The 13,629-nt window shown below is 42.4% G+C and overlaps 1 protein-coding gene across 1 annotated transcript in view; it reads right to left on the bottom strand.

Annotated features, from left to right (window-relative positions):
- The window catches only part of peli1b (pellino E3 ubiquitin protein ligase 1b), a 45,145-nt gene extending 31,729 nt beyond the window's left edge, over positions 1-13,416 (bottom strand). The window contains exon 1 of the mRNA XM_083922943.1: positions 13,197-13,416. The gene's annotated coding sequence lies outside the window, so the exon portion shown is untranslated. The remainder of the gene's footprint in view (positions 1-13,196) is intronic.
- Between the last annotated feature and the right edge of the window lie 213 nt (positions 13,417-13,629).

Here is a 13,629-nt window from a genome sequence, read left to right as displayed (position 1 = left end):
GAGGGGGGGCTCTAAAACACTGTTTCCATTTTTTACTTAATCTAAAGATCGTGAGTTTGATTGGACGTGTTCTGCGGTGCAACTAGCTCATCATCTCCCCATCTCTCTGTGGCTGGCGACGGTTCTTCCTGACTCCAATGGGAAACGATCACATTTCCATTTCCATTCGCACAAAAACTCCAATGTACCGTCTCAAAATAAACCCTCAATGTGTACTGGCACTCGTGAAGCATTTCCATCCAGAGGAACTATAAAACCGACAGGGAAAATCAGTGCTGATGCGATGTTATAGAAAATTAATGTGGCGTGAATTAAATCTCCCGAAGCTCAGCTGGGCGTACGCAGACGATAAGACTGCATTATCAATACAAACCAGAGTGTGAACTCCTGACATGAGTTACTGAGCGGAAGCTTAGACAGTACATAAATAAGAATTCAGTGTTTCATGTGTGTGCAAGTGCATGGTTTGAATATATTCATTTGGATATTTGAGTGACTGCTCTGAAACTCATACCGGAGCAGAGACACAGGAACATTTCTAGCCATGGCCACGCCTGTAGCCGGTCTCCTCAAAGAGTGATTTAGAGTCAGCGTGTCGATGCACACAAGTCCCAATTCCCTGCCCACTCACAGGCAGTAGCACACTTCTCATGTTCAATGGTCCCTGGAGGTGTTCTCCAGAGTGTGTGTGTGTGTGTGTGTGGTCCAATATTTACACCAAGATAGATGGAAACATACTAGAATCACATGAGCCCCAGGTCACGGTTCTTGAGAGGAAGGTGGAAATAGAAAACAGTGGGCACACACAACAGATGGACAGCCAGGTTACGTCAGGGACACACCAAGCCGACAGTCGGCCGTCAGTCGAAGTCGGGACAATGGTGAGCGCCCGCCGCTCTAGTTTTTGCAGTGTATCCTGCACCGTTAGCACTAGTCAGCACTAGTCTGCCCTTGTCTAGTGTTCAACCGATTCAGCATGTTGAAGCTGAGCTGTCGGAGCCCATCAGCCCTACTCTGATTGGCTGTTACTCAGTGCATGAGCATGTATTAACTGTCTGTTGTCTAACTAATCGATGAATCAACTAATTGTTTCAGCTGTGATGCAAAATAACAAGCACCCCACAAAAGCTTCTAGTGAACTAATCCATTAAGAATGACTTAGATGGTAAATCTAGTCATCAGTAGTTACTTCCTGCTGCACCTTATGGCCACATAATCACTAGGATTATTTGACTGCCTCCAAATGTATATCCGTCTTCTTCACTTGGTCTGTGTTGTTTTGTTTGTCTGCATCGTGAAAGTTGAGAAGCAGCACTAGACTTCCTGTGTGATGAACCTGCTTATTCAGGATGGTGCACACATGCTTTCTAACGTGGCAAATAAAAATATTAATTAGCTTCAGACCATCTGTCCTTTTTTTAATTTAAAATCACCCTTTTGGACCTTTATTTAACATCTATATGCTCCCACTAGGACAAATCATGCAAAATAATAACATTGACCACCATTGCTATGCCGATGACACCCAAATCTATGTAGCGCTATCACCAAATGACTATCGCCCCATAGATCTACTGTGCCAGTGCATTGAGCAAGTCAAACACTGGATGTGCCAAAATTTCCTTCAACTAAATGAGGATAAAACTGAGATAATTGTTTTTGGTGCTAAGAAAGAAAGGTTTAAAGTCATCCAACACCTTCATTCACTGTCCCTGAAAACCTCAAATAAAGCCAGAAATCTTGGGGTTATTATGGATTCTGATTTACATTACGACAGTCACATCAAATCAGTAACAAAATCGGCCTACTATCACCTTAAAAATGTAACAAGACTTAGAGGGCTCATGTCAGCTCAAGACTTAGAAAAACTTGTCCATGCCTTTATAACCAGTAGGCTAGACTACTGTAACGGTCTCCTTGCAGGTCTTCCCAAAAAAACTGTCAGACAGCTACAGCTTGTTCAGAACGCTGCTGCTAGAGTTCTAACAAAGACCAAAAAATGTGAGCACATTACACCAATTCTTAAATCATTACACTGGCTTCCTGTACGTCAGAGAATTGATTTCAAAATCCTCCTGCTCACATATAAATCACTACATGGTCAAGGGCCGAGGTATATCACTGATATGCTCCCACTACATAAGCCTTCTAGATCACTAAGATCCTCTGAGACCAATCTGTTAGTGGTTCGCAGAGTAAACTCAAATCAAGGGAAAGCATCTTTCAGTCATTATGCAACAAACAGCTGGAATCAACTTCCTGAAGATTTGAGACTTTCACCCACTCTGACCACTTTTAAAACTAGACTGAAAACTTATATGTTCACCTTAGCTTTCTGCTAAATCTTCGCACTTTTAACGTCCGCACTGTTTTGATTATTGTCTATGTTTTTATTCTCTTTGTCTTTCTGTAATGCATTGGAATTCATGACATGTTGTGCTGTGAAGCACTTTGAGTCTGCCTTGTGTATGAAAAGTGCTATACAAATAAAGCTGCCTTGCCTTGCCTTGCCTTTTTACAGAAACGTACTGTAAGACATTGGAGTGGTCAATAGCCACGCTGAGTTACTTTTAGGAGGATCCTCCGTAGCTTTAACTATGACTGAAAAAAAAGGAGAAGTTGGTAACAAAGCAGATTAGAATAATCCATTTGGGCTCGCTGCCAAACACTTGACCTGAGGAAGCGTTGCCACAACAATACTCACACTCATCAGCTATAAACAGCGAGGCATGAAATATGTGCCGCGGGTCAGGAAAAGGACTTGAACATTAGAAACAAGGTGAGGAATGTAAACCTGAGCTGTGTTGAAAGCTGAAGCGAACATAGTGAAGATGGCACCGAAAGCCATTGGGCCCTCGTGCTCTACGAAACCAACACATGCTGAAATGTCCTGTAACTTGTGGACACTACTGTTAAAGTTGACACACATCGCACCTTCCTGGCCAATTTCAACCGGGAACATTACACGTCAACCAGGGCACCATCCCCTTAAGAAAAATACACACTTCTTCAACAGATGAGAGAGCGAGAGAGAGAGAGAGAGAGAGAGAGAGAGAGAGAGAGAGAGAGAGAGAGTGAATCAAGAATGGCACTACACCACTGGATAAAACGTGTCTACCCTCTGCTGCGTCTTGTTGCAGCGCCAAGTACTACCTACGTTACATCCAGTTTAGAGTCATATCCAATCAGCAACCAGGCTTTTTTCAGGGTTAAAAGGCCTTTAGGTGCGTTTCACATTCAAATTAAGGGCGTTTCGGCGCGGGAGAACCGCCTTCTACGAGGTATTTGACTGCAGTGGAAACGCCACTAATGACTGGAATAGAAAGATCCAAAGGTTAATAAATGTGTGGACATCATGGCATGGTGGGCAGCGAGTAATCGCTTCTTTCATTAAAGTTGGATGTGCTGTGTGTGCTAAAACACAACTATTTGTTTCTGTGGTGCTTTGTTCATTTTGTTGGTTCTTTTCTTTCCAGTTTCCAGGACAGAGCGGCTGCCTGTGCTTTGTCAGAGCAGCGTACTGTTTTTTCCTGTAAGCAGCTCCGAAAGGAAGCCAACTGATGACAGAAAAGCAGTGGAAGAAATAGGAGGGCTACAACTCGAATTACAGCCTCATCAATGATTCATTGGGAAGAACACAGATCGGCGTATGCCCACAGACAACAAACAGCCCTGTTGGTGGACGTGCAACAAGACACAAACCCTTGCAGTGTCTCGCACACACAAAGACGTACAAGTATGTGAAAGCCCGCAATCAAAAAAAGTGAAACACATGCAGTCATGCGCACAAGGATGTACTAAGCACACGTGGGTGTATGGTCATATATGGACAAGCAATTAAACACACACACGACATCTGCAGCCGCGCTCCGTCTCCTGATTGTACAAAACATACAATGTGACCTTCCCAGAAGCATGTTGGAGCGGAATAGAGTGTGTAGCGTAGTGTTTCAGTGTGTGAGTGTGTGTGAGTCACAATGATTCATACAGATTCAGTGAAGTAGGGAAAATTACACTCCCTATTTAAGTTGCTGTTGCTCACTTGAATACATATTTAGGAAACATGTTTGCAGCGCTGTATAATTTAAATGATCGACAGCGAAACTTCATTACAGAGAGTTGTAATTGAGGTCAGCATGTGTCATTCTTTCGGCACACAATACAGCCACGTCAGGGCTGTTCAATACACCACTACGGAGGGATGGGATACGCGTTTCTTGACAGCAGATATTCTCTCCGAGCTGCTCTGCTTTCTGTCACTTCAGGCTTTTGTCAGTTTATGTCTGTTTGACTAATGAATAAGGGCCCGTGTGTGCTCAAACAAAAGCTCGAGCACACGGTTTAATCTAAACTGTCTGTTAAACTATGTCAAAATAAAAGCGCTTTATAATGCTATGTTGGATTCCAGCTTTTTGATGAATTATTTTTGCCTTTCAGGGGGGCTTTTTTTTTTACTCTTCAGTGCGAGTGATCACGATGTTTGACAGTCAGTGTTCTTTGTAATTCATTTACATAGACAAAATGCTGTGATGCGTAATGTGAGGGAGTTTAATTCCACTGCTTGTTTATTGCTTTCAGTGCTGAGAAAGGAGATTGCACCAATTTAGCATTGGTTAACAGGTTTTATAGTGTTGATTGATTTAGCTCCCATAATTACTCATTTGTAGAATTTGGCAGGACTGAAATATTTAGGCTACATCATTTCACACAGAGGTTAGCTGTAGCTCGAAACAGTCAAGATGGAAGTATGCAATGCCAAGACTGGTATTTGATGATTTTGTTCCCTTAACTAAAAGATGTTATTTCAGTACCTAAAACATTAGGGGCAAAGGGTTTTCTACAGCAGCGTGTTTGAGACTATTTCAAGTTTGTTCATGTTTGGGTCTGAGCAGTGTTGGTGGAGGTTACATTTCCCTGGGGACTGAAAAGGGAGCGGTCTATGTAGGTCTGATTGTGCTGCACCTGGTCATAGTTTGCAATCATTAGCTTCTTGTCCAGCTGAATGAGACAAGCTAGTACTTAGTGCTGCTAGCACTGGAGGCGTCAGCGGCGTTAGTTTGGGTTTTGGCATTGCTTCCACCTCAGACTTCTGGCTCTATCTCCTGGACTTTTTAAAATAAAACAGACTGAACTTCCATCTCAAAATTTATGGGACTGTCTAAACAACAGTTTCACGTGTTACGTAATCAATTTTCCTTTCAGAATTACCGATTCTGCTTGTGTTTCACATCTCGGCAACTGTCTTCTGTTGCTGTGTTGAGCACAAGGACCCTCAGACTTTAATTATTTAATGGATTTTCAGCAACTACTGCCCAGTCTTTTACTGCATTCGCAGAAACAGCACTGTTCCCTGGAGAAGCCTCAACGGGTTTCAAACTCAAACGCTTGTGTGTGTGTGTGTGTGTGTGTGTGTGTGTGTGTGTGTGTGTGTGTGTGTGTGTGTGTGTGTGTGTGTGTGAGGATGAACACAAGAGCTGGAGCTTTGAGACAGGAAGGTTGGAAAGTATAGCAGGAAATGGCAATCATGCATGATCAGAGGGGAGTTGATAATTACAGGTCTGTGTGCACATATGAATATGTGTCTGCAAGCGTGTGCATGTGGAAAAGAGAACAATATCGGTACCTTCAGACGCAGTCGCATCACAACAAGGAAACCATAGAGATGGTATCTTGAGAATCATGAGAACGCACTCCCACAACACTTTCTTACTTTCACATTTCATGCATAACCTCAACAGGGCTTTCAGTTCCTGCTTGTAAAAGTGAAAAATTCTGCTGATATAAAGAGAAATAAAGGGGAAACAGGCTGTGGTTTCCATCTGGGCGGAGGTGTTGAACACACCCGAAGCGGAGAGGCTAAAAAAAAAATACGAAGAAAGCAGTTTCTCAGGTGACGAAAAGCCATCATTCATAAGTAGGAAATGAACAGCATCTACCCGTTGATAGCTTTTGTCTACGTCTGGGGCCTTTTGGCGCTCTACCTTAAGTAGTAAAGGAAGTAGGTTGAATTTCGGACTTTATTTGCCCTAAATTGTGTCTTGTTTTGGTTTTATGGCCAAAAAAAATCATAATCACAATTGTTCTCAGACCTGATTAATCTAGCATGCATAGAAAAATACATTTAAGAACACAGACATGCTTAACAAGAAGAACATTTGCATCAAACTAATAATCGTTTTAATTATCTAAATCTGTGGATTAGTTTTTCAATTTACAGTTAATCTAGTCCAGGGGTCTGCAACCCACGGCTCTTGGGCCGCATGCGCCTCTTCAGCCCCCTTTTCAGTGGCTCTCTGTAGCTTTGCCAGAAAATAACGTGGAAATAAATAACGTGTTTTTTGCACAGGGGAAAATCTTTTAACTTGGAGTTCAAAAAAATATTACGTGAAACCTAAATATGGGTTACATTCTACGTCTACGGCCCAGCGCCTTTCCCTGCAGGTGGCTAATCTTGTATTTCTGACCTGCTCTGTCAGTATGCTAACCATGGACAATTACGCCCAAAACACAGGTAATAATAGGAATACAGTGTTTTCTTTATTGTCGTTCTATAACTTAATAAATGCAACAAACTATAGTTTTTGTACATATTATATAACTATAGATAAAACTTTATAAGCTGCGACATCATATATGTTTTGTGGCTCCAGACAAATTATATTTGCTGGAATAAGGCGCAAAATGGCTCTTTAGGTAGTAAAGGTTGCAGACTCCTGATCTAGATCCACAAGTTTTCAAAGGTAAAGTCTCCCGGTCAACAGTCCAAAATCTAAATATATTCAGTTTACAATCTTATAAAAACAGAGAAGAGCAACAAATCATCAACCAAAGCATTGGAATTGTTGCTTATGGATTAATTTTCTGACTATCGACGAGTCATTTTAACTCTAAAGATGAAAACCGGGATCAAAAACAAGCTTTGTTATGAGAAAGGCTGATATCTGGAAGTGTTATTTTGGTTTCCTTGTCTTCCCAGAGGCGCTACAGAGGTTAAGAGCCGTACATATATGGGGAAATTATTCCATTTGTTTCATCTCAAAATGTTTAGTGTAAAAAGTTGATTGAAAAAATATTGCAATGGTATTAGTTTCCCCCGCCAACCGCTCCTCTCATCCCAAACAACTCTTATAACAGAACTGCACCAACATTTATAAATAAGGTTTCTATTAATGAATGCAGCTGCTTTACGGTTAAAGTCATAAAGTCAAAGGCAAATAGGACTGCGAACAGTCCCCAACAGCTTGTTTTTGAAGGAGCTGAACAGCCTCATTGTATATGTTTCAGCCCCCCCGACTCATCTAACTCAGGTTTTGGCAGCAGAAGAGAAGCGTTTGTGTTACTTTCAATGACTGAGACGCAAAAGGGAGGATAGACCTACACGCTTGACAAGTGTGTAGGATAAATACGAGGCAATGAGAGAAGTTAGAAATGTGTTCTTCATTTTTATGGAATAAAATGCATGACCACACTCACAACTATGCTTAAATATACTACAAAAATAGCTCCTTAAATAAAGAGTGAATTGCCCCCTCAGAGGAGCGAGATTAAGACAGATGGTGTGATGAAAAAGGTACAAACTCACAGAAAGAGAAAGAACAATACAACCTGCATTCAGCCGTGTGTGCAGGTGTACTTTCTCCGCCCGTGTGCTTTGTTCTCCATTATGCATGGCTTACATTACATGTTATTACTCAGAGGAGACCAGATTTAAATCATTTATAGGGTTTACAGTAAACTGTTTTCTCCACAATCTGAATTTACATAATTCATATGATAATGTGGATGTGAAGTGACCTGTAGGACCATTTTATTATTACCAGAAAACAACAACAGGAGGAAAACGGAAGAACTTCACGCAGCACTTTTACACTGCAGTGTTAGTTATGATATCTATTTCACTGTCAATCCAAAAAATGTTATTGTTAAAAAATACATGAATGAGTGTAAAAAGAGGCGGCCGATTCCTAAATAAATCATCAATGGGCTCGTTCCTTTTGGATTGCAACTTGAATGGACTTTACTATGAAAGGAGCTGGTACAGGGGCCTGTTAGTAAGTCTTTAAAAACACTCTTTTATTAAACTCTGGGTTCACTAACTACGTTGTTAGTGCTTCATTTTATGTGTAGGGATTCTTCTCATGATTTTGCGCCAGAATTGCACTTAAAGAACAACTTCCTGTCTCTTTGCCATTTATCAAATCTACGGATAATATAATCGGGGGGAAAAGAGCCTCTATGGAGCTGCCACCAAAAAGGATATGCTAAAAAGGTTCTACCTAGCTAGCCTTTTTAGCAAAACAGACATGTGTCACTGACAATGCACACAACACCGTTGCTGCACGACCTGTACAAGTCCGCAGTTTGAAAGTATGTACGAGCCTCCTGGATGGATGAACTAGGACTAGTTGTTAATGATCGGTTAACGGTCAAGAAGTCAGAATAATCCCTAATCTAGAGTTAATGAAGAGATGCAGTGGGAGGTGGGGACAAAGAAGTGTCAGAGCTAGTGGAAAGGAATAAGGAGTGAGAGACTGGAGGAGGATAACAGAAAGAAGTGAAGTTCCTGGTAAGATCAATCAGATTCTGAGTATACACACACACACACACACACACACACACACACACACACACACACACACACACACACACACACGCACACACACACAAACACACACTCGCTATCTAACCAGTGCTAACATCCGTACAGTTGGTACATCGGCTGTTTAGGCAAATAAATGCACTCCTGCAAAAAAACAGTCCTGTGGTCAAATTCATGCGGGTCATATTTACAGATCACTTCGTGCTCTACCTGAACGCACCTGAATTTATGCACTTCAGCACACCATCAACACATAATCACTAAAGCTGCTTGCAGTATGAATGCCTTGTTAGCACAGAACTGATTGATAATGATTCTGACAAGAGGGAGAGTAGAGAATTACCGAGCACGGGCGGCCTCAAGCAACACTATGGAAAAAGGCTGGTGGTTTAATGCCGCCCTCCTCTTTCCTTCCATACCTTGCAGAAAAAAGGCCATAAAAACGTGCCCACTGTCTGACCCACTTTCCATGACAGACGTAATCTCTCTCCACAAACTTTAGCCTGGTTACCAGCCCAGCACAGAGTAAGCCGGACCGGGAGGAAAATGCCAAGCCCTTCTCACACAACGGGGGGGGGGGGGGAGCTGCCGCTCATCTGTGCTGAAGATTACGGCCGCAGATCCCCGCTGAGCTGAGAAGTCCTCCCTGATGTAACAACACAATACAGGCACGCGAAAGGATACATGCAAACAATCACCAAAATAAAAGTCTCTTCTCACAGTGAGCATGCTCCTCATGTCAAGGTTTTAAAGGGTGCAAACACACACGGAGGCGTTTGGCATGTTGATAATTTGTTGGTTCGAATCTCAAACACACTCAAACAAGTTCACACGCTCAGTCTCAAGAGCACAGCAGGTACAATATCAAGGGTAAAATGTTTCTTTTGACTACAAATAAGTCATTTGTCCCCTCAAATTGCTTAAAGGCTTGTTTTGTATACAATTTTAGGGTTCGAGATGCACCGATCCCATACCCAGATTGGATATCGGCTCCGATATTGACTAATTAGCTCGAATCAGGCCTATCTAGAATGCCGATCCAGTCATTTCTTTTTTTATTAATATCATACACAGTAATACAGTTACACCTATCTAGTCACTTAACTTCTATGTTCCTAACACCGGTTATATCATCAAGCAGAACACGCACAGCAGCTAGTGATGAGCAAACACAGAGCAACATGGAGCTAGCACCGGACCGAGCCAAGTCTGCTATTTGGAAACACTTTAAACTTGATACGCCAACAAGTCTGACTGCATCATGCAATATCTGCAACATGGAAGAGAAAAATCCACTCAATTCATCAGTACAAACTTAAAAAAGCACTTCCAAAAGCACCGTGCTAAAGAGCACACGGAGCATGATGCCTTCACTCACATGGTAAGTAAGTGGTATACAGTTCATTCTTTCAACAGTAGTATTGGATCGGCATCGGGCCAGGTATTGTATCGGATTGGATCGGAAAAACTGGATTGTGCATCTCTAACTAGGTTGGGAATAGGTGGTGAGGGGGTTATGTGGTAAGCTGTCGGTGTCTTTTTATCTAACAACTGCAACTAACTGCAAGTTGCAACCACTGCACGTAGATTTAGCAGTTTTTCTATCCTGAAAATGCATATAAACTGTAATTATAATGCTGCTCAAATCTTTAAACAGTGATATTTATCCATATTTATATGACTGATAGGATGCATTTTGTAATCCTGTTTCACACTCCTACTGGATCTCAAAACTTGCTGAGACTTTTTACGTTTTTTTAACTGAAAAATAAAAAATAAATGGATGAAATTGGGGTTGTGAGGTTTTTTTGGTTCCCGGACAAAAGCGGTAGAGCATCCGGCCCCGGTCGAGACTGGGAGGCCTCTGTGTGTCCCCACAGACCGGGTTACTACGGATACAGGCAGCACTGAGCCTCCATTAAGACATCAGAGCTCTATCTGCGCTCCCGTCTGACACCAACGGCTCCGGTTTCCACCCTGAAATTGAGACTCTAAACCGTGTTGGAGGACGCATACACACAAACACACGCGCACACACACACACACACACACACAATCAGGCCTGCAGGCAACACACCCGATGCAAATGTGCACAAGCGTGTATGTGCAACACTGTGTCCCAGGCACTTCACACTGGAAGTTATCACCATTTATAGGACTGTGAGAATGCGGACTTGAAATAGTGTGCACAGAAATATAATAAAGATTCTTCAGCCTTCTTTACAGCAGGGCAGCGCTGTTTTAGTACGTATCTATGTTGCAACTTGACTCAGCTCACCATTTTAGATCTGATATGGACCCTAAATATTCAGCATAGCCTGCTACACTAGTTATGTTTGCAGGAAGTTGATGAATCTCAAACAGACCTGGGGTTGCAACAGAGCGGTTAACATATACACAAGGCGTCTACTGTGTGTTTGCTGCAATCTTTACACACAAATACTTACTAATAATGATAATAATTTCCTTTATCCACACTTTAAGGATCTATTTCTGCCTGTGTTTAACTTTGAGAATTTACACCAAAGAGGTAAAAAAAAGTTGTTGCACTTTCTTCATCTCACTCTCAACCAGCTGCTTTCTTAGTGGCGTGCATGTAGATTAGGGCTGCGCAATAAATCATTTTTATAGTCATTGCCATATCAACTTACGCAATAAACACATCGCGAAGGACATACAGATTTCTGTAGTTAGTTGAAAAGAATCAGTAGAAAACTGCGCTTTAAAATGTAACTATCATTATTCCTGCCTTTTGTGTTCTGGAGTTGCAAAAATGTATAATCCAAATGTGTTTCTTCCTCCTCTGTGGCAGTAAACTGAATGTGTTGTTGACGAAACAAGACATTTGAGGACGTAATCTTTGGCTTTGGGAAACACTGACCAGTGTTTTCTGTCATTTTATAAACCAAACATGGAATCTATTAATCAAGAAAACAGTTCAATGTTCAATTTGTTCCATAAAACATTCATTTTTGTAACTCAAGTACAGCAGAACTTTGTGCACTTTAATATCCTGTTTATTTAGCCTGTAACAGGTAATATCGCTGTATTCAACATTAACGCATATTTTCCTCATATTACATGTATTAAATGTAGCTCTCCTGCTTGCACTGATATATATTATTGATACTACTGTTAATCTATCAATTAAAAGTCATACAAGGCCTCTTGTTGGTTCCATGGGTACACTGACTGTACACTGGGTCACTGCAAGTTTTCTGATTAATCATCACACTGACAAGCAGACAATAGAAATAAGACCTGGGGCATCCTGGTGGAGCCGATGGAGTTAATGCACGTCTGTCTGTACTGTGACATTTCCAACACGGGGGAAGGGAAGTCAGCAACAACCCTTATCGCATCGTCTGTTCCCAGTACAGAGCAAAAAGACATAGAGAGAGAGAGAGAGAGAGAGAGAGGCTAGGGTGGGAGAAAGAAAGCAAGGAGGGGAGGGAAGTCATTAACTGGCAATCAAGCTTTTAGTAACGGCAAGAGTCTGTGCATTTGCTTGATTCCTTATCAGGCAATGTAACCTTTCTCCTCTCCTTGTGACAGGTCAGCATCAGGGGCGTGCACACTTTTTGAAGGGCAGAGGCGAAAAGGGCAAAAAAAGGGACATATAGTGTGTCCTCGCCACTGAAGAGAGCACTTTAGCACACGTTTTGGCTCCTAGAGGGAAATTAAGCATGCGTTTGGGCTACTGGAGTCAAATTTAGCACGCGTTTGGGCTACTGGAGGGCACTTAAGCACAAAATTTGGCTGCTAGAGGGCCATTTTCGCTCCTAGAAGACACTTTAGCACGCGTTTTCGCTCCTGTAGGGCACATTAGCAAGTGTTTTGGCTCCTAGAGGGCACTTTAGCACACGTTTTGGCTTCTAGAGGGCACATTAGCTAGTGATTTAGCTCCTAGGGGAACTTTAACATGCGTTTTGGCTCCTGGAGGGCATTTAAGCATACATTTTGGTTCCTAGGGGAACATTTGAAAACGTTTTCTCCTAGGGGAACTTTTGAACACGTCTTGGCTCCTGGAGGGCACTTTAGCACACAATTTGGCTCCCAAGAGGACACTATAGCATGCATTTTGGCTACTAGAGGGCACTTTAGCACACGTTTTGACTCCTAAAGGGCATTAAGCATGCATTTTTCAACAATTGGGCCACTAGGGGGGGCGACCGCACCCCCTGCCCCCCCATGCACGCCAGTGGTCAGCATGCAGACTGGAAGTGATGTGAATTATTGCCTGTGCGCGCACACACACCCGTACACGCGCACACACACACTTCTGATTTCCACTGAGATAAAGACAAAGCAGGTGCATGAGTGTGTCCGTGCACGACACTTCTGCAGCTGAATCGCTCACAATAAAAAAAAAAAGCCCCGGGATGACGTTACCTCGCCGAGTGCATGGACGTTTCTAAATGACGTAAAGTAACGGTAATACACGGGCGAGCTCGTGGTCACAGAGCCGTTGGCAGGACAACAAAAAAGCAGGTGACGGCTGGACACTGGCTCGCGCTGAATTAGCCTGCCATCGCTCGTTTTTAAATAACCGTTGTTGTATTTATCAAATGTAAGTCAGGTGTAAACATGAACTCACTGCGATATAAATGAATGAAGTCCTTTTGTTGTCTTCAGCGCTGCTAGCTTCCCCTCCAGCTGCTGTCTTGGCTGGTTTAGCAAAAAATATAAAAGTAAAACCGTTAAAAAATTGAAGCCGAGCAGGACCTGTGTTATTTATCCCTCTCCTCCTTGGGTTGTGAGTTGTAAAATGCTAAAAAATATAAATATAAATATATCCACGGTGTTTAATGTGAGATGACAGGCTCTGTCCGCGGTGCGCTGTCCTTTGTTGTGAGCATCTGAACGTAAACACGGAGCGCGAGCTCTCTCTGCCCGTTCTCCCGGCTGGGAGCGTACGCTGTAGGAGGGGAAAGCGTCACCGCAAAGGATTCTGGGAGGTGTAGTTTTACACGCTGCTAGCTTCATGACTCAAACACAGGTAGAGTTTTGGAACAATAACCTCTTTTTTT

The sequence above is a fragment of the Echiichthys vipera genome (assembly GCF_963691815.1).
Source record: "Echiichthys vipera genome assembly, chromosome: 11".
Taxonomy (NCBI): domain Eukaryota; kingdom Metazoa; phylum Chordata; class Actinopteri; order Perciformes; family Trachinidae; genus Echiichthys; species Echiichthys vipera.
Note: the sequence above shows the minus strand (reverse complement) of the source record. Positions and strands in the feature narration are given on the sequence as shown.